The sequence below is a fragment of the Nannospalax galili genome, unplaced genomic scaffold (genome assembly GCF_000622305.1).
Source record: "Nannospalax galili isolate Female #2095 unplaced genomic scaffold, S.galili_v1.0 scaffold63, whole genome shotgun sequence".
In the NCBI taxonomy this organism is placed as follows: domain Eukaryota; kingdom Metazoa; phylum Chordata; class Mammalia; order Rodentia; family Spalacidae; genus Nannospalax; species Nannospalax galili.
This window is the reverse complement of record NW_008355272.1, coordinates 6,053,745-6,081,233: the sequence shown is the minus strand read 5'-3', so window position 1 is coordinate 6,081,233 and position 27,489 is coordinate 6,053,745.

Here is a 27,489-nt window from a genome sequence, read left to right as displayed (position 1 = left end):
ACTTTTTGTAAATATTTTAATTATTTACTGTTAATGAAAGGATTGCAAATAATGCTGACACCTGTTTGTGTACATTAACCTAGCCCCCTTCTACAACTCCGTATCTATCTGGCAAATAAGGAAACTGAGGTTTAGATATTAAATGACTTATCCAGTGTCTCACAACTCTAATGAGACAGAACACAGTGCCAGGGAGCCTGGCTCACCTTTTCATGCTCTTCAAGATCAACACTATGAATTTGTGATAACTGTAATTGCATTAAATGCATATAACTATCAAGGACGTAAAACAGATCATTTGTTTATTAATTGTTAAGAAAATTTCCATATGGAGCTACCCTTACAAAACAAGGTTCTAAAAATCTCTCTTGTTCATTTAAAATAAACATTATCTGCTATCCATTGCTCCTATGATCATTTTAATGTCTTTGTTCAACTTAATTTCTTTGCATTTTTGTGAAGAACATATTGATTCTAACTACATTAATCTACCAACTTAAATATACCCTGATCCTTAATAACAATATTAATAATCATGTTATTATTATAACAGAGCAAACGTTTATGGAATTGTCTTCATGAAAAAATTTAAGCACTTGATTGAGCCATACCATAGCACAAGTAGTTAGATGCAATTTATTTCCAGGTTTCTGATGAGAAACCTGAGGCTCGAGAAATTTCAAATGATGTGCCTAAAGTTGAATGGTTGGTAAGTGGAAGAGCTTAGTTCTTAATATATCAGTTCTTATGCCTCATAAGTACAGATCTCTGACTGCTTACCACATGAGACTCACTCCCATAGGCTCCGATAGGTAGGGGAACAAAAGAGAGTGTCATCAACAGAGTGGAGCCAGAGGACAGCTTGGGCACCAACTCAACCTGCTGGAGCCTTTGGACATAAAGCCTGGTGTGTCCTACCCTAAAACTCACTATGCCCTCTGGTTAATGAAGCAGCAACAGTATTACTCCCGTAGTGGCTTGTATGAAAAATGTCCCACATAGGCTCATGTATTTGAAAATTTAAGAGATGTTATAGAACTTTTAGCAACTGCAGCCTTGCTGGTAGAAGTATGTCACTGGGGGTTGGCTTTGAGTGCATGTAGCCTTGCCATATTTCCTGCTTGCTCTCTCTAGAGCATCATCTGAGTGCCAGGGGCCTGAATAGAGCAAAAGGTGGGAGATGGCAGAGTCGAGCCCTCTGCCCAGGCTGGGAATGCCATCTTCCCTGCTTATTGATTATCCTTATTCTCTGGCTTTTGGAGACCAACCAAAACTTAGAACATATTCTCTCTGATCTTAGGTCTTTAGGTACAGACTAAATTATATGTTTGACTTTCTTGATTTCCCAACTTGTAGACAGAAGATAGTGATACTTCTTGGCTTGCTTACCCAAATGAGCCAATTTCCATAACAATTCTCCATCTATGTTTGTATGTACAAGCGTATCAATGTATGCATCTATCTGTAATCTATCTTCTGTCATATATCTATATCAATATCAATGATACATCCATTGATATCTATCATCTTCTGCCACTATCTTCCATTTATTATCTATCCTCTATCTTTGATCATCTACATGTACATCTTTATAGTATCTATCATCTATCTATCTATCTATCTATCTATCTATCTATCTATCTAATCTATCTATCTATCTATCATCTATCTATCATCTATCATCTATCTATCATCTCCTTTTGGTCCAGTTTCTCTGGATAACTCTAATACATGAAAATTCCTTGAATCACTCTTTCACTGTGGCATCACCAACATATACATACTTTAACTCTTCCTTACTCCACATTCTGCCAACATTTCAATGTATGTGATATTGTGGTAGCAATGGGAATCTCTTGGACAATGAAATGGTTGCAATGAACTTTGAACTGTGAAAAGCACCCCCCCCCCGCAAGCAGGTTTTTATTTCTGTTTTTAAACTGGACTATTTGAATCTTTGTTTGCTAAGCTACTGCATTCTTTTGTTACCATGTGTAACCACTCACTGAATTACCACCTATACACTGCTTGCTTACATATGAGTTGACTATATATTTCCCTAAAAACTTGAGTGGGGGCTGATGTTGTTATGGGGTGATCCAAGTGTCAGTCCGATGGTGTGAATACATTCTCTCTCCTTCACCTGGACAGGCTATTGGTCTCCTGATTTCCAGAAGTTTCTGTAACACTATGATGAATAATCCATTCTTTCATGGTGATTCAATGCTGACTTTACATTTTACTACATGCTCTTTCTTCCAAACTTACTGAGATGTCTTGCATTCCTTGTTTTTACCTCCAAAATTCAATGAAAGTATCCACCAATAAAACTGAAAATTTCTGAAAGAAGGAATACCATTGAACATACCTGCATCTCATGCATTGAGTTGTGTCCCAATTTCTGTCAAATATTAGTTCATACACTATTGTGTATTTAAAGGCACTAGTTTTATAAGTAAACTAGAGAAAGGATGCTAACTATCAAATTCTGGTTATAAAAGAATGTTCTGGAAACATTTTTTCAGAGACTTGAGATCCTAAATATTTTCAAAGCTTTGACTGCCAGTTTCAAGATTTGAATCTGAAACTCTTCTACCATTTTTTTTCTGTGAGGGTCAAGGTAAATCCAGAGCCTTGGAAGGGGGCTACCAAGGGGAGGGACAGGGATTGGGAAGAAGATTTCATGCCAACATTTGGAGCCTATATGCATTATGTACAGCAGGCTCCAGGAGGCAAAGACCTGCCAGCTGTGGTGTGGGATTCCAGAGGAAACAGCTGCTCTGTGATTAAGGAACAAAGGAAGTTTGGGGGTGGAAGCAGAGCAGGAAACCACTTCAGCCTCTCTGAGTTTGTGTTGCAATTCTTCCTTGTCCCAGCCTGTGAGACCTGCACTCTGTGTTCCCTGAGGAAATTAATGTGGGAACAAATAAAACAATAACCAAAATATTCTGTTGGGTTTGTCCTTTGACTTGCTTTAAATTAGTGGTTACTGGTCTTGAGAGCTCACCCTTCAACCCTGCTGCCTCATACAACTGTCCTCCTTGCTCTGGTAACAGGACAGGACAGATTTCAAAAGCAGCTCCTTATTATGAGATTTGTTCACTGATGATGCTGCATTTTAAACTTCATGCCTCCCACATGCTGCTTTCTGCTTCTCCCACACAAATGACTCTTCCTCACTTCTGTCCTCCTTCCTCTACTGTTATAATAAAAAATTCTTTTCAAATATCAAGTAATCAAATCTCTTCATGGATGAACTCAACCATGGAGAGTGATCCACTAGTACATGAAAAGGTGGTTCCAGCAAGTTCTAAACCTCCTTAAGAGAAAAACAAAACAAAACTTCCAACATATTTTTTTCTGATTTTTGGCAAGAGTGGGTTTGTATTTCCAAGATGTTTTTAGGTGAAAATTCCTGTTCACCAAAACAGGATAGAGACAGAGTGAGCACCTACCTATATTAAGTTTTTCCCCTTATATTCAAATGTAAAAGGTATTTCCAGGTAAACGGAGTGAGAAACAATGACCCGGGAGGTGAGAAGAGATGATGATGATAGGAAACAAATGGAGTTATCTTTCTCTTTTTCTAATTGCTTCCCTGTTATTTGGAGAAGGGAAAAAAAGGAAAAAGAAAAAGAAAAAAATCACTAGACGCTCACTCAAGTCCACATCTGCTAATTGGGATATGATGTGTTTGACTTTAATTTGTGCAACCAGCCCATTCTCCAGCCTAGTGAAGATGCCATGTCCTTTTAACATCAGCAGCCACTGGCCTCATTCTCCTCCCCTAGAACAGGCTCCCTGGAAGGGTTTTTGACGCTCACCAGGATGGGAAAGCAGCCCCAAATGCAGGCAACCTCAAACCATGTTTGTGTTGAAATACTCCAGCAACTTTATTGGACAAGTTGTTTTCTTTTTCCTTAATTTGGAGGTTGCATAAAAAATTAAGTTATAACTTTTATAATGTAATTTTTATATCCTCTCTGAAAATATCATACCCAAATATATTATATTTAAATAATACCACCTCCCAATCCTCTAAACGCCTCCTAAATCCTTACCCCCCATGACATCTACTTTCCAACTTCATGCCTCTTTTTTAGACATGTTGAGTCCAATTATTGCTTCCAGTATGTGTAAGGGTGTGGTGCCATTCACTGGGGCATAGGCCACCAGCCAGGGGCCATGTCCCTGAAGTAAACTAACTCTCCTTCCCCTACAATAGCCTACAATAGCCCCTCTGGTGGGGACTTTGTGAGTCCTTTCACCATCCATGCTGGGATTTTGGCTGGCTCGAACTTGTTCAGGTCTTATGCAGGCACCTATAGCCATTGTGAGCTCATGTGTGCAAGGGCCCTGTCATGTCCAGAAAACACTGATTCACAGCAATCTTCTCTGACCTCTGCTCTTATCCTCTTTTCATCTCTTCTTTCAAGATTATCCCTGAGCCTTGGGGATGATTTCAAGATTCTTTTGTCCCCTGGAAAAACACTAAAAGATATAATTTCAATTTTTTAAGTAAAGTAATGATCAGTATACAATGCTTCCATTTTAGAGCAATTTAATTCCTGTCTCTTGGTTGGGACCACACATAGTATGCAATATTTTTTCCCTAGTTCCTTCAGTGCCTTTCATGTGAAGGAGTCCAGGCATATACATGCTCAAGTTCATTTATCATCTTGAGAATGATTCAGAGAAGACACTACTTTGAGTACTGTCCACCCTGACAGCCCAGAATGGAAGTTCATATAGGCTTTCAGACAATAATTAGACACCAAGGGGACACACACTCCGATAGCTTCTCATATACTAGTTAAATCTCACCCCCCCTTTGTTTTAGTGCTATTTCTACTAAAGGCAAATGTAACTATAGTTACCAATCACTGAGAACTCTGATGTTACCTCCAATGTTTAGATGTCACTGCTTTACTTCTTGTAGAAGACTGGGAATGAAAGCATTAAAAGATAGAACACCCAGTGCCATTCATTCCAGTTACAAGGTATTCTAGATGCCATCTGGCCTAATAGAGGCATGCCATGAAGAAGAATTTGAGACCAGAAGAGACTGAGTGTGTGGTCAAGATCCAAGCTCTGAATGGCAAAGCTGGGCTTGACCCATGTATCCGGTGAACTCTAGCCATTGATAAAAGTGCTTTGTCTGTTAGTGTGATGTCTGTGATTTCCATTTAATGAAGCCAAAGGCTAACACTGGGGGTCAAAGTGACAGAGGAACAGTAGCAGGAGAGGTGAGAGAGGGGATGACAGAGAGCCCTGCAAATTACAGCATAGCCAGAGCAGGAGAAAAGAGAGGGAGGTATGGAGATTTCCATCCTCCACAAATCCCTTCAGAAGGTGAGAACTGGTTAAACTACATTTTAAGGCTTTTTTTTTCTTTTCCTTGGATAGCAATAATTAGTCGTGTCAAGATGACTACTCAAATGACAATGTGATTTCAATGAGAAAAAGTTGAAGAATAAACTATAATTATTTGGACAGTTACTTGATCAGGTTTTCTTTTCCTTGTCACATTTTAAATGATTTACGAAGTTCTATGTGGGTGTCTGACGAAGAGGTTAGCTCACATATTTTAAAGCTTTTATTCCTTAGTCTTTTCCAATTCAAGTACATAACGGTTTGTCAATTTGTGGGATTTTTCTCAACTCTCAGTTTGGTTTAAATAGAATTATAGGCCAGTTAATCTAATTTAAACTACAATGTCACTTGCTCTTGACATTACCCGTCTTGAAAAGTAACAGTTTTTTTTTTTTTTTTTTCCAAGACAGACCAGCAGCACTGTACTCAGCATTCTGCAGGCTTAGCAAAGAAGAGCTGAGCTCCACTTGCCTGGAAAAGTAACATTTTTTTTTTTTTTTTTTTTCCAAGACAGACCAGCAGCACTGTACTCAGCACAGTATTTCCAAAGTTCCTAGGGCCTTCAACTGAGAAAGACCAGCTTAGGAAAACAAGCTCATGCTTAAAGAAAAAGGAAGTCTTAAAATGTACAAATGGCTGGGCATCTTGACACATTCCCGTAATCCCAGCACTTGGTAAATTGAAGAAAGAGGATTGCCATTATGAGTCTGAGGCCAGCCTGGACTACCGTGTGAAACCTTATCTCAAAAAAACCCCAGGAAAGGAGCCTGAGAGATAGCTCAGCAGTTAAGAGCACTGGCTGCTCTTGCAGAGGATCTGCATTTTACTCTCAGCGTTTACCCACGTGACAGCTAACAACCATCTATAACTACAGTTCCAGGGGATCTGATGCCCTTTTTTGGCCTCTGTGGGCACTATACAAAACAGGTGCACTTACATATATTAAAGCAAAACAAAAATCAATAAAAGCACAAGTACGCCCCCATTGAGAAGTCAAGTGCAATGTCACATATTAAATACTCTGGGCAGAGCTGCATTTAATAAAACTTTCTATGTTTAATTCAGCATTTCTCAAACTTGTTTGACCCAGGTCCACTCTTACACTAAAATTTGCTCAGGTCCTTCAGGATCTCTGTTCTACAGAAAGCACTTTGAAAACAGTTCATTGCAGTGATAAGTACACAGACTCCATTGTGTAAATGTGATACACTGACTTCTCTCAAACAATGAGAACTATATTGAAGACATGTATTAAGAATAAGTGTTGTGCAAGTGCAACTGCTTTTTTTGAGCATAGCGAGAGATCTTACAACAAGATTTCTTAAAAACATTGCCTTCCAAATATTTGACAGACAAGTGACTGGCATGGTTAAGCAGAAGTTCTATGCACCGTCACGTGCTCTTCTGCAACTCCTGAGACTTGTGTTATAACCATAATCGAAGCACTCTTGAATGCAAACAAGTTCTGCTGCAGTGGGTTTTAAGTGGCACTAGAAGAGCCATTTACAATCACTGTGCATGGAGTTCAGTACATGCGACACTGTGCCAGCTAGGAAAGGTCAAACAACAAGGCTGTGTCTGCCAGTGAACAGGGCATGAGGGGTCTGTGAATGGCAAGGGAATCGTTTCCCTTTTATCTTTTATTAAGGGGGATCAGGTGTTTGCCCATAAGAACTGCACTCTAAGCAACATGCAATTCCACTCTGGAATATGCCCATAAACTAGAGAAATGTCTGTTTAAATAAACATAAAATCATGGCTATCCTACAGCCAAATGAGGCAGTAGCATTTAGGAGAAAAGGGAGACAACATCCATTTGCTTTCTTCTTTCTTTCTGAATGAATGACTGAATGAATCACTCAACTTTGCAATTATTAAGATTTTTACAACAACAACAAATACACAGTCCTATAAATTCTAATGCTTACTGGAGTTGCTGGGTGAATTTTTAATTTTTATCCTGCCTAAAAAGGCATATAATGAAGGTGATTTACTTTTTTTAAATACTCCAAATATTATCCTTGAAGTACCTTAAGATTTACTAATGAATTCAGGCCAGCATCATTGCTTGCAAAAGCATGCATCCTGTACTTCTCCACGCTCAGCTGCACACCACACTGGTATTCTTCTAGAAGGACCAGGAGGGAATTATTAGCTGCAGTCCAGTCATCTCAGCATTCCTGTATCTGCTTATTTTGAAACCTTTCATTTGTAGCGACAGCTGCAAGGTGTCCCTTCAAGGATTTTCCTCTTTTGATTTATACTTTTATACACTCAAATCTCAATTGAGATATCCGGGCTTCATTCCATTTTCTGACCTTACACTATCAAACTGGAGTGACCCCCAATCTCTTAGGACTGGGCTACATTCCAAACCAGGTTATGGAAGAAGAAGGGCAGAGAATCAAAGCCACACATCACCCCAGTCCCAAGGAGATACTTCGTGGAGAGCCGAGTGAAGGCCAGCCAATCCGCAGACCTCATTTATTTGCCCATGTGAGAATTCTTAACTCTCCACCCTTTGAACTTTTGACATTATTTTTGAGTGTGTGAGTCCTGTTTATACCAAACACAAGAGCCAGACTGATGCTCTATTTGGCATGGAAATTGACCTCATGGAAACAAATGTTCTTCCTTTCCCTTCCTTTATTTATTTATTTCTATTTTATTTTTTCAGAATGAGAATGGACCTTGCTGAAACGCATCATAATTGCTGACATATTGGTGAATATTCCACACATCTGTTTCTGGTTATTGTTCTCCTCTTGACACACCTGTCATTGTGCCCATGCAGTGAGGAGCTTCAGTTAATAAATCCCTCAGAGTCTGGTCAGATGCACATAGTGGTCAGTGAGACTATGGAGTGATATATCTGGAAATCAACAGAGCTGGAACAGTGTTGTACACTTCCAAAACCCCACTTTTACTCTCTAGGATGGAGAGGAAAATTGACCCAGCGCCCACAGTATAAACAAACTCCTTCAAAGACCCCCTTCCCATAGAAAATCCTGTCTGATGGTCAATGGGGAGAATATTAACCCTGTTAAATATAGACTTTAAAAACTTGAGTTGCTCTGGATTTGCCAGTTCAGCATATCCTTGCTTATTATTGCGTGTGTAAGTGAATGTTTAGCACTAAACATGGTGGCTAGCAGCTTAAGCATCCAGTGCACTAAGCTGCTCTTTTGGTTGTTGCTGCTGTTACACTGAATCTCTAATGAAGCAAATCAGGTTATGACCTTTCGTATCTAAGAAAACTTGCTTACTGGGACCAAGTTTCCACCTTCGCTGACATCACGCATGGAATGAACAGAAGAGCCACTGCCCTCTTCCATATTAATGCCAAGAAGCAGCACTGACATCGGACCTACAGAGGGGCAGGAAGAGCTCACATCTTTTTAGTGTGAACCAGACTCACAGTCTGTTTACAACAGACTAATAAACCACAAAAGGGCCCCCTAAACTGATGTTTAACAACTTAGGTTGGAGTCTAGGCTATATCTAAACCTCAATTCATCTCCTATCAAACAGTCACTCTCAGCAAACAGTGAATGAGAGAGCTCAAGATTGGAAACAAAAGCAAACAGCATTCTCTTCTATTCCAATAGTGTTTTGTGAATGTTGTAGGTGTTCATTGAATTGTCCTAGTTACATGGCCTTTGTTTTTCTTTACTGTAAACTCTTAAGGTCGCGCCATTGCCTGTGCAATTCAATCTGACTGGAGCTCAGGAAGGTCCTGATCTCCACGTACAGTACACCACAGGAGTGATTTATAAACCACAGTCTCAGAGCATCCCAGGAACCAGAGTGAATTGAGGCTTCTAAGTGAACACAAGTGCTATGAATTCCAATGTTAGACCAGCACGAGAAATGTCCCCAAACTCATTTCCTGCAAGGGAGAATGGGGATGTGGTTAGAGGGAATGAGGGGGGATGACAAACCCCACAAGGAATGAGGTTGGTACCCAATTAGCTTCTTTTCATATTATGGGTTTAGGGAGGCCAAGTAATCCCAAGATGGCTCCAGTCATTTTCACGTTGGCAAAGAGGAACAATATTGCTTTTTAATAGTGTGAGGTTGGAGGAAAAAGAAGGGCAGAGAGAGGAGAGGGGAGAGCAAACCAAAAGAAGATTGTGAGTGCACGTAATTCCCTGGGCAGGAACATTTTTGTTGGAAAAAATGAAGGAAAGGAGATTAAAAAATTGATAACTTGAATGTGTGATCAATAAAAATAATTATCATCTTGCGTCCCATTTTTCATAGAGCACTCAGTGGCCTGAAAGTAATTTCTGACATAGAAGAGCTGAGCACTCAAAATGCACAATAACTAAAACTCTCTTTTTAAAAAGAAAGACTCTTCTGTTCAAATCGCTATGCTTTTTTTCTCTTTCCTGTCTTCTACACTCAACCGTTTGGTCTAAAGACAGTCAGGGAGCTAAATATATATTAATTAGAACTCTTGGGGCTGGCATCCGAGGGATACAATTATACCAAACGGATGCCATTCCGGGCTCTGATAGCTTCATTTAAATTCCTGAATAAAACATGAAATATCTTTAATGAGAAATGAATATAGTTGTCAGGAGGGAGCAGTTCTGATATTGTTACTAGTCGAGATATAGAAGATTAAGACATAATGTGAATACCTTCCATTTTATATAAAAATGACGGTTGTTAGAAAGGACATATCCCTCTTCTGAGACATCAGGCATGCTACAAAATCAAAAAAATTATAGAACCTAGGAGCACAGGCTTCTCCCAAGGAGCCACAGCCTCTGAGCTTCTGTGCAATTTCAGGCTGGGCTACATTCTGTCTGTTCCTAGGAAAACAGATAACCTCAAACAGCAGCAGGGAGAATAAAGGCATATACTCTGTCAAACAAATCGCAGCTTCTTTCTAAGCGAGAGCTGGGCAAGATCTCATATCCATAAGCATATTTTGTTGCTAGCATAAGAGAGAAGAGCCATTTATAGGATGTCTACACCCATGTCTTCAAGACAGTGACTGCTCACTCTGTACTGAGGAGGAGGTTGGGTGAGGCAGAAGGGAAATGGATTAGTAAAAATCACACTTTCAAGGAGATGAGAAAAGCAGGTCTCATATTGCCCAGGCCTCTGCTTTGATCACCAGCCATGGGAAACCCAAGCCTGAGCCCCAGGCTTCAGCCAAAGGCTATTCACCTGTTGGCTGGTGGCTGGGATTTTCTTCTTTGCTATCCAGGGGCTTCCCCTGATTCCTGGTGTCTTTCATAATTTAAATAGCAGCAGGCTACTTTGCATGTGAGTTGCACCTGCCTGAATCCCAGGTGACACCCAAATGCTTTAGAAATATTATCAGAAATAACTGGGGCTTCTTGTGCCTGCCAGTGAATTCAGAGGGCAGTATCCTCAGTTTGAATGATCTAGAGGTAAGAGGGGAGGTAACTATGTAAAATCTGCCCACAACCTGTCTGGCTGGGAAGAGGAGGATCTATAATTCCCTAAATTCCCCATTATAGCCCTGAGCTACTATTTTAAAACATAGCATTCAAGTCTTGTATGTATGTGTGTGTTTGCTTTCCTGATTCAAAGACAATGCACTACTCTGTCTTTGTAAAATAGACTGAGAAGTCAGGTAAAGAAATTAGTGTTGGCCCATTGGTAAAGATCTTATCATCATGTTATTTAGCACAATGTTTATTTACCCAATAAATGCATAGCCATCTGTGGGAAGATGTTGACACTGAGTCTGTGAGCCACTGCCAAGCAGAGTTTCTCTGCAGCAATTTCCATACAAGGCTATTGCATGGGAGTCCTTGAGATTCCACCCTTCCCACCTCTGCTGCTCACCTCCCCCTGTAAGGTATACAAGGCTTTTTTTTTTAACCTGGCATTGTAGTCACACTTCAAATGACAAGAACCTAGGAACTATATCACCAGATTCTTCCCTGCAGGCTCTGTGCAGAAGTGACCCCCTACCTCATCTGTTGGGAAGCTGGTCTATTCCATGAAGTCTATTTTGAGCACATCTCCTTCCTTCTTTCCTAGTACCACAAAAGCCTTAAGTGCATCTTTCTCCCCAAAGTATATGTAACCTTTTCTGGAGTACCTACTGATTTATCCAATGTTGCCTTTCCCAATAAAATGAAACCTCTTTGATGGAAGGAACCATGCATCTTAGGTGTCTCCCCCAAGTGCTTTAAGTGCATCTTTCTCCCCAAAGTATATGTAACCTTTTCTGGAGTACCTATTGATTTATCCAATGTTGCCTTTCCCAATAAAATGAAACATCTTTGATGGAAGGAACCATGCATCTTAGGTGTCTCCCCCAAGTGCCGGCCATGTAAGAGTTCAAACAGTTGTTGAATAGATGGGAGAACTGATCAATAAATGGATAACACAATTTGTTCAATTTTCTGTGCATACCTACCTGCAAGGAACAAATCTACAAGTTTCTTTTGCCATGCATCTGTGAAGCCAGGGCACCCAACAGTAGGAGAAAATGCATTCAGTTATATTTTGTATTTCTGAGAAACCAAATAACACTCAAAGTAATATGCTTTTATTTTTACTAACAATTTTTATTTTCCAAAATTGATTGAATCTGCCATTTACTTTGACCTTGTCTTTTTAGTTTTCAAGACTGCTGTACAAATGTCTTTTAGTTCAGGGGTGGATCAATAATACCAATAGGAGTCGTGGCTTTCTCTACTGAGTTGTGCGGGAGCTCTGATGAGAGTCTCAGGGGTTAACTCAGTGCATCCCTACTCCCATCCTATCTGAACCCCAGGAACAAAGGGAACCTGGGCATTCCCTAGCACTGTGGAGAAGGGAGACAGGAAAAATTCTGGAGCTTATTGACCAACAAGCATAGCTGGAAAACTGTGCACAGAGGGTAATAATGCAGGACAGCTGATGTCCTGATCTGCTTCTATCAGTGTGTTCACATAAAACACACACACACATACCACACACATACACAGACATAAAAACACACACAAACTCTCACACATACACAATACAGGTATAATGGGCCTGAGAGTCCAACTGTCTTATTCAAAGCCTACTAATCCTCGTATGAGGTATTATTAGTCTAGCCTTTATCTATACAAAAATCAAAGCAAGGATATTATTGAGAAAGTTGCATAAAAAATATGATAATATTTCCCTTGGGATGGACATTGATTTAGGCATATCATTGTAGACAAAAGAATTCTCACTACAGCATAGTTGGCTTTCACCTTGATAGGCCTAGGCCTGCTATTCTAGTTTGCTTTCAGTTACTGTGACAAAACACTCTGACCAATACCTACTTGAGGATGAAAGGGTTTATGTGGCTTACTTCTCCTACATCACAGCTCATCACTAAGGTAGGAACTCAGGACAGGAACCTGGAGGCAGGAGGTGAAGTACAGGCCATGGAGGATCGCTGCTTACTGGCTTGCTTCCCTGGCCCATGCTCAGCCTACTTTCTTATACAACACAGGCCCACCTGCCCAGGGGTGGCACCACCCACAATGAGCTGGGCACTCCCACATCACTCGATAGTCAAGAAGATGTCCCACAGACATGGCCTCAGGCCAGTCCAATGGAGGCAATTCCCCAGCTGAGGGTCCATCTACTCAGGTGTATCAGTTGGCAACCAAAGCTATCTAGCATTCCCGCCCTGCTCAGCCATCTGGGCCATCCTCCCCAAGGCTGTCTTTTTCACAGCAGTCTTTGTCCTCAGATGAATTCAGCATTCGGTCCGTTCTCTGAACTCAAATTGAGAGGAGTCATTACAACTGGAGAACCCCATGAGCCACCACCTCCCTGCTCTAAGCACCTGTCCACTTCCCTATTACCCATTTTCTACCAGAGATGAAGACCTATCCTGTGGGTGCAGCAGAGACTTAGAAAATTCCTTTTCCTATGTTGCAGGCAGGAAGTGTGCAGAGGAGAGAAGGTGCATTTTGCAACCCTGATTCTTCTGCCAAGTTGCACAGGTCTGTTATCCAGGGAGCTTGAAAAGCCTGCTCTTTCCTAGTCAGTCCTAAGGGCTAAGGATATTCTGGAATATCACATTGGTGGACCTAAACTTCTTCATGGAACTGATGGATCCCTGGAGGTGGTGTCACTAAGCAATCAGTGTGAGCATGACATGACTTCAGAATGTTCCTTGAAATACTGTGCCTCCAGCCACTAGAGTTAATTGGGAATTGACCTGTCAACTCCAGAATCCAATCTGGGCCTCAAAGCCTGCTCTCTGGTGCCAAGGACCTTCACTGTCTTGATGCCTATGTTTGGCTACATTTGACTTTAGTCCAAATAGCTTTCCCTAGATCCAGACACAAAGACATGCCAGGGTTCCCATGTCTACCCAATCTGGAAGTCTTCCCTTGAACCCCACTTGCACATTGGTGAGGAAACAGCATGATATTTAAGCCAAAATTCTCATTTAATTTTTAATTATTTAGATAGTTAACTAGATAGCCTGCCAGTTAGTTAGTTAGTTGAGGTATGTATGATGCATGTATGGCTGAATGTGTGTTGTTTGTATGTACTGTGTGTGTACCTCTGTCCTGCTATCACTTTCCTCCTTATTCCCTGAGATATGGCTTCTCTCTGAACCTAAAACTTGGCCAGCAAGGCCAAGCAATCCTCCTGTCTGGTTCCCCACAAAGATGGGGCAATGCCCTGGGGCAATGCCTGGCTTTTTGCATGAGTGTTGGGGATTTGAATTCAGGCCTTCATATTCTTACAGCAAGAGCTCTTGTTGAGTCATCTCCCCAGATCCAAATCTTTTCATTTAGGCAAAACAGCCATGAAGGGAGGCACGCCTGTAGAAGGGAAGCCTCTGTCATGTGTAGTCTCATCCAGCTGTATGGCAACAAGATTATTGATCACGCAAATGCCTAATAATAAAAATAGTTATTGTTTAGTGTGAGCGTAGCCTAGGACAGGAGTTCTGCGTTTGGATTATTTTACTGAATCCTTCATGAAACTAAAAACACTCTCTAGTTTGTCCCAACATACATATATGGATTCATCTTTCACATTGTCCCTTTTAGATGATGGATGATATTTTCCACAAATACACTAAGAACAATATTGAATATTTACATATGTCCTATGAAGTCCAACGTTACAGATAAGTACACTGAGGTTTGGAGAAGAAAGTAAAATTGTCATAAGTTTGTGTCAAAGCCTAAGAAAATTATGCTCTTAGTCATTACACTATACAAGGAGGAGACTGAAACACCTTTCCCAAGGTCAGCTCTTACAAAGATTAGGAGAAGGCATCTGTAAAGGACATGGTTTGTAATGCATGAATATATCATTTGTCACTGAGCAATTCTGCTAGAGTCCACATGGGGACTATGGAAGAGGTTCTAGCTCTCTGTGAACAGCTACATAAGTAAGGAAGATAGAGAATATATTTCCCCCCTTCACATGCGTAACTTTCAGATTTTAGTTTGGCTCTCTGTGAGCAGTTATGTAGGTGAAAAATACATGCTTCCTTCCATTAAAGGTATAGCCTTTGACTTTAAGCTCTGTGATCTGGGGTGCCAGAGAGTCTGTTCTTTGCATATTTCGGGATATGAGATTTTTGTCTGTAGGCAGAAGATTTTATTTTTATTTCATCATCATTGACCCTCATCCTAAGGATTTCCCTGTTTCCTCTTCCCCTAAACAATAAATGTGGATGTTGATGATATTGAATTAGGGAAGAAATGAGAAGAGACAGGGCTAGGAGTAACCAAGCCACAAAATTGAAGAGGCATCAAAAAACTCAAAAGAATATCAGTAAGACAAATAACATTCAAATACACTGTTTTGAAAATCAAAATTGATGCAAATATGTTTAATAATCAAAATATTAAAAATTTAAATAAATATAGGATAGTATCACAGATTATCTTAGCACATTCAGTCTGTGATAAAACTATACCAGATCCCGAAGGGCTCAAGTTCATTGGGACAGCTACCCTTACAGCACAAGTGCTTTCCAACAAAGTCTGGTCTCCTACCTCTAAGGCTACACAAGGCCAACTCTCATCAGTGCTGTGTGCCTCCAGCTCCAACTGGTGGAGCTGTCTTTATCCCTATGCCCCACCCTGCAGGCTGCATGTGCCAAACTTCACAAATAGCTCTGAAGTCCTGACCAACCAGCCAAAGGGAAAGAAAGGGAAGCATGCTTTTTCCTCCATGGGAGTCAGGGGTGGGGTCACAGGGAGCAGAGACCAAGCCCACTGGAGAAACCTTCCACTTCTTAGTGATCAGTTACTCACAGGGAACTAGGCTAAACCAGCTCCCAAATCCATCACCAAAAGGCATACGAAAGGTGCTTTTATTTTAAGTAGTATAGAAAAATATATATACTTTGGATGATTTACCTCATGATAAAAGACAGTTTGCTATAACTTTAGCTGAAAGTTGTGACTTTGTAAATATGATGTGGTACCTCACATGGTCCACATATGCATATACCACTGAAGAGATAAAACTTTAAACACCAAGGAATGTTCTCGGATCATGAAGTAATTTCTTACAGTTAGATGCATAGATTTTTTTTCCTCCCAAAGCTAACCTCTACCTATTAATACTCTCTCCTATTGCTCCCAGGCAGGCGCAGCTGGCACGTGCCATGCCTAATCTACCTTTCAGTGAGCCTCCTACTTGATCTTCCTACATGCATGCTGCCCTCCATATTCTAGAACAGTGTTTACATGTCTGCCAATAAATCCTCCCAGCATACACTGCTCTCCTGTATCTTCTGTCTCCAGGCATCAATGGCGCTTCAGTGTCCACTGAATAAATTTCAAAAGCATGGATATATTTTACTCCTAATATATCATTTCTTATATTTTATGTACAGTATATTTCTGTGTGAATGAATTTCATTATATCTTGAAAACATCACATTTTTCAGGTAGACATGGTGGTACACACCTTTAATCACAAGCACTAGGTAAGCTACAGACAAGCCTGGTCTACATAATGAGTTCCAGGCAACAGATGCTCAATAAATGTCACACAGAGTTCTAAGTGCTGAAAATGAGTGTCTGGCATGGTTCTTGGTATGGATAGGGTGTTTGAACATGGTCTTCCCATGTATTTCTGCTACTTTATTATATTGCAATTCAGTTATGTCTCTGTATGTCTACTTCCAAGTTCATTATGAATTTTTTAGAAGAAAAACAGTACCCTGTACCAATATAAGCCCTGTGTTTGGTAACCAATAAATGCCAGAAAGCCAATGAATGTTATACACAACATAACAGCACCAAAGAGCTGTATTTAAGGCATTAAATATAAAGTGTTATTAAAATATAAGAAACATAGAACAAATGTAATAGTCAAAAATAGCATATTTTGATCAGGGCAGGGCTCCATTAGCTGTATAACAAGTACCACCAGGAACTCAAGAATCTGAGGCAAAAACAGTGAAGATCTGTTTGCACAGCATTTGGCATGAATGCTCCTGGTCGGCTGCTTCATAGGAGATCTGTTTTTCAAAATAGTCACTAGGCATGCATACTTCCTTAATCCTCTTCTGGGTCCCCTGCATACAACAAGCTGACAAGTAAAGTGTATGAACATGAAAAAGAGATCATGATACTGGAGAGATGGCTCAGTGCTTAAGAGTACTGGCTGCTCTTGCAGAGGACCTGGGTTCAGTTGCCAGCACACATGTGGCAGCTAACAATCATCCATGCCTTCAATTCCAGAAGTTCTGATGCTCTCTTCTGACCTCTACAGGCAATGCACAACACAGATATACTTACATACAGGCAGGCAATGCACTCAAACACATAAAATAAAAATAATAAATAAAACTTTTTTAAAAGATAGGAAACACAGATTACTGGGAAGCAGCAATCCTTCATGTGCTAGAATGCTCTTTTTGTATTTTAGGGCTAGCACATATCCCTTCCTTCCATCCCATAGGATGGATCTTGGCAATCTCTAATGCAAAGAGACTATATTATTTTTTAATTACTGCAAAATACCCCCAAAATAGTAGTTCTGCACAATACAATTTCTTTCTGTGGGTCAAGGATCCATGTGGACCTTGTGGCTGGGTCTCCTAGCATAGGGTTTACCACCAACTGCAAACAGGCTATCCACTGGCCAAGGTTGATCATTTCCAGGTTACATGAAGCTAGTGCACACAGGCTGCTGATAAGATTAATTTCCTTATGCCTTCTTCTACAGCTAGCCTCAAATCCTTACTGCCTGCAGGGTGGCGCAAGTCCTCAGTCTGTTACAGATCTCCTGTTAGGGTAATTCACAACATGATATAATGGCCCCACAGAGTGAACAACCCAAGAAGATACTGCAACAAAAAGTGAGCAAGACAAAATCCAGTTGTTTACAAATTCCTCTTCTCTATTCACATCATCACTTTCCCCTCAGTCTGCTCATGGGAAGCAAGTTACCTGCCTCACCACACTTGAATGAAGGATACAGATTGTGCAAGGATGCGTGCCCCAGGAAGAACACAGCAAGGCATTGCAGATGTCACCTACCACAAAGATCACAGGAAAAGACATTCTAAACACCCACACTGTAAGGGTTGTGTAATTGACTAGAGCATTCAATAAGTGGCTAGTCAAGAAAATGTGGTGAGTGACATTTCGGTGATGGAAGGGAGAAGGACAAAGGGACTTTAGCGAGATGGAAGTAAAGTCAATAAAAGTGTTTGCTCAGCAAGAAGAGCGCATGGGTTTAAATTGAGGCTTTACAGTGACCAGAGAAATTACTGTCAAAGTACTTGAAATGGCAGAACTGAAGAAGACGAAACAATTAGACAGAAAAGAATGATTTTTAGGGGGAAAATTATGAACATTTCTAAGATAATAATCATATTTATCTGAGAGATTGACTCCAAGGACGGAATGGGAAGGCAGGTAGGAAATGCTGACTCTGCAGGGCTCGCTCCACGTGTCCAGAGAATCATTTCACAAGCTTTCAGGTGACCTGTAGATTCTGGTCTGAGGAACACAATTAGGATATCAAAGGTCCCACAGACTGACTAACCCATGGGTTCTCCCAGAGAATCCTCCATTTAGCTCAGTGGTTGTCAAATCTGAGTGAGCATCAGAGATACCCAGGTGCCCAGCTACACTGCAACTATGTGGACAACATATGGTACGACTGGGACAGAAAATTAGGAAGACAGCCATCACACCTGCCCTGAAGAAGTTACAATATGTAATTCAGAAAAAAAAGTTTTCCTTCTCCTCTGGAGAAAAGCTGTCTATGTACCAAGCTCAGGAAGTGCAAGGTGCCTCAGAACTATTAAAACAACTAACAAATGCCTTAATTAGGACAAGAACGAGGACTACATAAGTCTCCTCCCAGGCCCCTTTGAAACCACTTGCACCATTGATACAACCATGGGTTCCTTTCTATTTTATAAAGATTCTGGAACAATAAAATGAAAACTTTCCCCAAATGAGATTCTGAAGACGAAATGCTATTTATGGCTCTCGGGGTAGAAGCTACCACAGGATGCATTTTCTTTTTGTCCCTCCATAAACGAACTCTGGATTTGGATGATCTCCCCACCCCTCCATATAGTTTTAACATTCTTCAGAATGCTAGATCGTAAAGAAAGTGGGATCTTATTGTGGGTGGTGGGAACTAGGAGAGGCAAACATAAAGAAATTAGAGCAATCTTCAGGACCCTAGGGAAGACAAACTAGAAATCAGCCTTCCAAGTTCAAATCCAACTCAGACTTCAGCTACTATGGTGATTTTCTCCACTGGGATGCTCTTTGCTGCAAAGTTTGTCTGGTCTCTTCTTCCCCAGGCTCACCCTATGCCTTTCCTGGGTCTCCTCCTATGGGAGAAAAGATCTCTACATCTAGCCGGGATGTAAGGAAGGCTTTCTTAGTGTGGAGTTGCACCCAAATGAATTGAGCATATGTCTCAGAATTGCGATGTAGAATCAGGCTAACAAAGGACGTCTATGGATATCTTACACACTAAGAGGAGTTTGAGTGGAGGAGTTACAATTTAGTGCTGCAGCAATAGACACAAGAAACAGGAAGGGCATTAGGGGGTATTATAAGAAAGTAACAGGGAAGCAGTAGAAGGAGGGAATACAGGGCCATAGTAAGTTTAGGAGATCTGAACTTCTGATGAAGGCAGGAAAGCACTGCATTCTTATAGAACTCTGGCTCTCTATTAAGGTATGTATTTCCTCTTTTGCTTTAATACAATGTCCGTTTCCAAAGAATAGAGACTTTTATGTGGCATCATGACTTTGAGTTCAAGATTTAAAAAGCAATGCCTGGCACATGGCAGATGCTCAACACATTTGTATTTAACAAGTGGCCTGGGGAAGTAAAAAGATACAGAGAGCTGAAAAGAAGAGACCCTGCTGCTGAGGGTCCTCTGTCTAGTTCCTTCTCCTTAGGGCATGTCCCTCATCTCCTATAGCACAAATTTACCAGCTGTGTGGGTATCACCTGTCCCACTGCAAGAGGAAATTCCCCAGAGAGGAAGTAACTTCCCATGAGGATATTCCTAGTGGCCTTGAGTCCTCCTCACGGGAGCACTCACTCTGCTTTGTGCAAGGGATATATCCGTAAAACAGCCCCAACCTGCAACAGCTAAGGCAGAGACCAGGAAGCAGGCATTAAAAATTAAACAACAGAAGTGTCGCCTGACTTCCAATCTCAGGTTTATAGACAGGAGAATGCTTAATGACAGGTGGCCTCTGAAACAGAGGTGGCCTCAGAGACACATTTCTCTTGATTTTATTTTTTAATTAACTTTTATTTTCAGTATTTTGTCCTTTTTTTCTGTCCCCATTGGAACGGTATTTAAATGATAAAAGGCTTACCACTCTTTCCAGAGGGCCAGGAATACCTCCTGCCCTGGCAACAAATGAGGCCGTCTTTTCAGATCACTCTGTCTCCAAATTCTAACGCTGCCAACTGGCACACATGGTGTCTCCTGATACAGCTCCCGGGTGCAGTTCTTTAAGCTAAAGAGTGCACTTCTTCACTGCTTCCAAGTGACAGTCTCCTAATTACCTATTCAGAGCCTTCTGAAATGACATTTCTTCCTGTTAAGGGTCTTGGCCATCCGTTGCAAGGCATACCAGCTAGTTCAGTATATTTTATTAGTATCTCTAATCTGTGCCTACATAGTAATATAAGTGCAGTCCAAGTCTTCCTATATGGCATGAAGACAAATGTATTCTGTTAGAATGCAGCCACTATCAAATTGTGTGTGTGTGAGAGAGATGCACATGCACATATAAGACGTAATCATCAACATCAGCAAACAAGCAATGGCTTGTTCTCCTAAGATCCTGCTCCCCTATGTCCATAATCTCATCTTCTTTTCCGTCACTCAGTTAATGTCAGTCAGACACTAAACAGACTGAAGAAGTCAGTGGTAAGGCCTGGAGAGCTTGAAGAGTTTTCCCAAGGTCACATGGCTAATGAATGGAATGACTGAGCATTGAACCCAGGCAGTCTGACTGCAGAGGTACTCTACTCAAAGACTGAAGCATGTGAGTACAAGGGATGAGGGAAGCAGAAAGAAATATAATTTGGGAAACATCATAGGAACTAGATTGTGTGGGATATTAAATGCCATGAAAAGCCATTTGGACTTTATTCTGCAAGTCAGAAAGAAATATCAGGTTTTGAACAAAAGGTCTTTGAATGAAAGGGTTGACAGCTTTAATCCAGCAGTTTGTCACTTTATTATAATCTAAAGTTGTGGGGTGTGTGTGTGTGTGTGTGTGTGTGTGTATGTGTATGTGTGATATTTGTGTATGGTGGCTTTGTCTTTCCTGATTCAACATGTCACATGAATAGAGTTCTTATGGGAACTGTTCACCTTCAACGTCTACACCTGTGATTGGCACATGTAAGGCAGTATCTGCTGTGAATATAACCAAGAACACAAGGCTCAAAACTCAGATGCACATCAAGCCTGGACTACCAGGGCATCTTGAACTAAATACACCCCATGTTCCCCTAAAACTCTACCTCAGTGGTGCTGAACAGAGTGTTCCCCTCTGATTTCCCCAGATCTGACTCTGTCCATTTCTACCCATTCCTCAGCTCTGCCTCACAATATAGATAGTGGCCTCTGGTTTTCCTGCAGACAAGAAGGCTTTTCTCTAGATGACTGAGCGTTTGCCTTTCTCTGGATTGCCTGATGTGAAAGATACTCCTGTCAAAAGAGTCCACCCTGACTATGTGCTGTGCAATTTCCCTTTAACATTAATTGTTGTATCACATAGCTTTATTTGAACAGTACTAAGAGAGGAGAAGGAAAACAAACACTACTGGCATGTGACACCCCTCCCTGTTCGTGCCGACCCTCGCTTCATTGCCTCCTCCACATTTAGTACAGAGCACTTAACCTTCCAGGAGATATTTTTATGCTCCATTTTCTGTGCCATTATGAAGGAGATGAAAGTAAATGGAGTTCACTTTGGATAGGTGCTGTCATCACCCACTTACACTTATGTGGTCCCCACCCTTCCTGTTTCCTGAAAGGGAAGAGTGGAGGTGTTTTCAAATGAAAGGCCTTTCAGAGTCAGCTAGGCAAGAACAAATACTTTTGCTGGGAATGTCAAACCAGAAAAGACTTGATGAGTCCAGATGAGCATTCACTTGGTAACAAACAGACTAGGCCAGCACGATTCTGGCTGTCCTGTTTATCATACCCTGAGACGCTGGGGTCTTCTTTCCCCACAATTCCCACACATAACTAGTTTTTCTATGTCTGCTCTCAAGGATACTATTAAGGTTATGTATTCCCACATAATTTAGTAGCTTAAAACAACAGGTACTTTTTGCTTACAAATATGCAGTTTGGGTCAGGCTCATCAGCAGTATAACAGAGGTCTGCTCTACATGGGTGAGCTGGGTCAGCTCTGCCGGCAGGTGGGCACGGTCCATTTACAAGATGTAGCACTCACATGGTGAGCAGATAGCTTCTGGGAGCTGAGTCAAAGCTGTTGGTTGGGGGATTGTCACCTCAGTTCCTCCCCAAACAGCTTCTCTAAGAAACCATTGGGTTTCTTCATAATATGGTGCCTGGCTTCTAAAAGCATGTGCTCCCAGAAATAGTGAGTAGCAGTCTGATCTGTTTAGATCTGGGCCTAAATATTGATGGTCATGAATTACACTGGAATCATAACCACAAACATTCAGAATGTAACATTCAGGGGTCTTTGTAAAGAAAGTCAAATAAAGATGAAGCCACTAGGGTGAGCCCAAGTCCAGCACTGACTAGTGTTCCCATGAAGAGAGGCAGTAGACACCAACAGAGACGTGCTGCTGATGAAGATAATGTAAAGACACATAGGAAGACACCATGTGAAGACAAAGGCAGAGATGGGAGTGGTGCCAGTATTTGTCATCACACCATTAAAAAAGAGGATGTCACAGAGACCTCAAAAGGAAGCAACTCAGGCAATACCTTAATCTTGGGCTTGAGCCTCCAGAATTGGAAGATAATCCATTCCCATTAAGTCATCCCTGGGACTTTGTTTCTGGAGGTCTGGAAGACTAACATACTGATACAGCATTATTAACTAATCAGTCACAGAAGCAGCCCAAACTGAGAAGGAATCTCAAGAGGAGGATCAAAAGAAGTTCCTGGCCACCATTAAGCCACCAATGACGTGGAAACAGAGGGTATGAATACCTTGTTGTTCAGTGCTATACACATGCCTGAGGCATGAGAGGTGCATGAAACATATTTATTAAAAGAAAGTAAATGAACAAATATCCCTCAATGTTTTATTTTTCGGGATCAGGTAGATTTATAGCTATTATTCTTATATTTGTTTCTGAAAAAATCCAAGTTTGGGGGTATAAAGAGCAAAGGAGATCACTGTGATAAGTGGACTATATTTCCTTTTTGCTTCTAAATCACAGTATTATAAAGCAGTATCTGTCAACACACGGAAGGAGACAGAGCTTGGGTGCAACTCTAAGGATTGAAAAATGGTCAATGAACCAACCACTGCTGTGAATGGCTTCTATTCCTCTTGATGCTCACTGAGTTCTGTGTCCCCTTTAGGTCCTCTCAGTGGAAATCCAGTGCTCTAGGCGCTTATGCCACTGGAACACTGATCACACTGGGCGGAGCCTTCCTTACAAGACTCAGAAACAGCCTTATGCTCCATATTCCTAGACTTACCTGAAGATGAGGAAGACTGGGATGAGGAGGAGGAAAAAGAAGAGGAGGATCAAGTAAATCAAGGGAGTAGTCACTATTTTTTATTTATTTACCTATTTTTGCGATTAGGTCTCCCTGTGTAGCCCAGCTAACCTGAAATGTACTATGCAGACCAGGCTGGCCTTAAACTCACAGTGATCCAGCTGCCTCTGCCTCCTGAGTGCTGGGATTAACAGCATGTGCCACCTCAGCTAGCTTGCATAGTCACTATTGATAAAGCTCCTACTATGCACCTAGTGTTCTACGTATGTTTTTGTGCTTATGATGTGTGTATGAGTGTATATGCACGTATCTTTGCAGATGTGAGTGAGTGCACATGTACCATGCCACAAATGGTGCAAGTAGGAAGGTTAGATGACAGCTGAAAGTCGTTCCTTACGTTACACCTGGTCTGAGATAGGGTCTCTCACTGGCAGCTGTGCACACCAGTTACTTTATATGTTACTTTCTTGAATCACCACAAAATTCTCGTGTGGTGGTTATTATTCTCCCCATCAGATGCGAACAGAACCTGAGCCCTGTGCATAAAACCACTAGAGAACAGAGAGATTAAGATTCACATTCAAGTTCATTAAACGAAAAGCCTGCGGTTTGGGGGACACACTGAGCTGCCCAAGGCAACCAGAAGGTCCGAGTTAGAGCCACAGCAGAGAGTGTTCATTTGTGATATCCTGAGCTTAGCAACATGGAAACCTTGGTGATGTAGCAAACGCAATGGGAAGCCTGCTGCCCTTGGATCTTTGTTCTCTATTTAGGGACACTCTCGCTAGCTCATCCCCCTAATTCAAAGGACAGTTTTTTCCCAAAGTGCACGAAATCCCACTCTACACTTTCATATCAATTCACACACACTTCCTCGCTCTGTGCTATGCTTCTTAAATATACTATTGGCACTTTCTTAATAACTGTGGTCCCCAGAGAAAATCATGTGAAATGTATCAGTTTCTATCTACAACTGACAAAGGCAGGAGGAGAGAGGAGGTGGGGGGCTGTTATCCCAGTGGCCTGCTGGCCAGCATTTCTTTCCTGGATAGTTCCGGCTTAAGAAATGTTATTCACTGGGCTCCTTTTTTCCCCTTCTCAGCTTGATACTTGAGGCCTCAAAGTCTAGAGGAAGAAGGAAGAGGAGAGGGAGGGATGGGGGACAGGAGGACATCACTGATAAGAACAAAGACCCTATGAACTCCGGAAGCTCTTGAGCACACTGGCTAGAGGCACAAGCTTCCAGCAACTTGAAAAGATGAGCGAGGAGAAGGATTACAGGAACTTCCTCTCCTTGTGGTATGGCCGGGTCATAATGGTGCTGTGAAAAAGAAGCCAAGGCTCATTAAAACAATAAACAAACCACAAAGGCAGTAACTAAGTGTCCTCTGCTCCTACATGCTTTGCTGAAAGGCAGGAGGAACAGGTCCCTGTCCTCTGCCATTTACCAGCCTGGTATTTGCTAATATGAATCCAGGATGGCAAAAGGGGAACAGAAGGCCCAAGCTGCCTACTACACTGAGTGGAATGTGCCGGAAGATAGGGGTGCAGGCATTTGAGTATTCAAGGGAAAGCATTGTAGATGGGTCTTTCCAGATGATAAGATCTTGATTTAAACTTAAATTCCCTGCTCAGAGTCCAATTTTCTTGGGCCTCTGTAGAAAAGTCCTAATTCGTGCTATCACTAAAGAGTACCTGGCTACATTTTCAAAATGCTTCCCTACGCAGTACATGTGTTTGAGTCGATGGAAGAGGAGGAAATGCAGAGCTGAAGGCAACCGATTGGCCTGTTGAAACTCCTCTGGCACCTTTGTTCTTCACTCATCTAAAATTCCAAACAGGCACTTCTAACATAGATACAAATAACCCGATCATTTCAGCAACAAGGCATGATAGAAGGATTTAATGCTAAACTGTCCATTTCTAAAATACACTGTGACTAAACTATGGGTTAGTCAAGCTCTTTTTTCAATTATCATATAAGTGTATCTGGCAAAAAAGTACTTGGGACTTTAAGTCCCCAAACTGCAAATATTCCCCATTCAGAATCAACTAATAGCCACATTTTCTAACCTACCCTTAAGGTTCTGGCCACTTCAGCTCTCAGGTCTTTTCTCCTACCCATCTCAGCAGAGTATTAAATAGATTTCTCATTAGAACAAGGAAGTCTGGACCTACCGGCCCAAGCATTCTCCTTCATTCCACACCCTATTCTATCTGATGTTATAGCCTAGGGGTTAATAGTATGGATTGGGAAGAAGCAACTCTGGGCTAGAATCTCTGTCACACCATTTATTATGAAAAGAATCTTGGGCAGAAAGAACAGCAATGATTAGGTAAAAGTGATAAGAGAGAGAGTAGATTTCTTTAAGGGAGAGACTCTCTATAGGCTGACTAGACTCTAGTGGATGAACTTGGACCATAGGACATCTGGGTACTAATGCTTAATGGGAAATGACAATATATATGACGAATGCCTGAAATCCAGTCGGGGGAGGCTATAGGAGCACATGAGGGGGAAGGGGTCTAAATTTGATTAAGATTTGTGATATGAAATCCACACAAACTCAATTAAAATATTTTTTTAAAAAAGGAGAAAAGAGTGATAAGACTAAAAGAATTCCTACAAGGACTAAAGGGAAAATAAATACACATGACTCAGTAGAACAGCTGAAGGAAAGCGATGGCAAAATGAGGAGACGATGTGATGACATCTAGTTGTCGAAATTCTTCAGTCCCACCAGGACGGCGATAACCTGAGTTGGAAGCAAGCATTTGCCTCTGAACTCTCAAACTCCTAAATGGTGCTTGTAGAAGGGATTTCGCCCAGAGCGTATACAATTATTTTAGTAAGTAAACATTTCTTATACTTGCACATGAGCTACTAATTAGTACTCCAAGCCCTTTGTAGATACTGTCTTATTACTTTTAACAATAACTCCATGAATCTTGTGTTGTTATCTCCATTTCACAGACTAAGAGACTGAGCTACATGAAGATCAAGTCATTCTTCTATGATCAGACAGCTATGTAAGCATAACACTGGGGTTCAAAGTTAGAAAGCTAGGCTGTGGGGTCTCTGCTCTTAACTGATATTCAGTGCCTCATCTCTGATGATATCTTATCAGGATGAGAGTGAATGAACCCTTAAATGTTTTATATCAGCAGCTTCACCTGTCTCACCCTTTCCTGGTCCTAGAATCCTATTGCTATAGAAAGGAAATGGAACTTAAGGTGACCAACTTTGCATGAAATTCCATTTACCACTAAATAGCTGTGCAACCTTGGACCAGTCATTTAATATTTTAAGTCTTCATTTGCTCAGCTGAAAAGTGGAAATTCTTAAAAGATTATAGGAATAATATATTCCAAGTGCCTAGCATCCAACATGTGGTAGGTACTCAATTAGTATGTTTTATTAATGCTGTTTAAAGACTTTAGGTAGCAGACTTCAGATTTTATATATTTTCTTTGTGCCTCTTAACTGAATCACAGAGAGAATTCCAGATGCTTCCTTGCACAGAAGAACAGCTTAATATATGTTTGTGTCCTGAATAAGCAAATACAGAAGAAATGCCCATGTGATATAAATAAACCACTCTAGAAGAATGTGGAAAATGATTCTATTTGGCTTGGTTTGTAACTAAAAACCTGATTAGTAAAACAGTGCATGTCCTTTGATATTGCCCTGACATTTTAAATCTTTTTTAATATGTGATCTCTCCCACCCTGAGGCTGCCCTAGTTCAAGGCCAGGGTACAGTCTGAGGTTCACTGGAAGGCAGACAGCACCACCTACTGAACTGTGATTTTCCACATTCCAGAAAAAGAGGTCAGATTCAAGTCATGTCAAGGCCATATCATACACAGTACTTACGTCCAAGTTTAAACAGAGCCTAAGTGAAAGGGACAGGATCCTGAACAAAACAATGCTTCCAGGAAGGGGAGA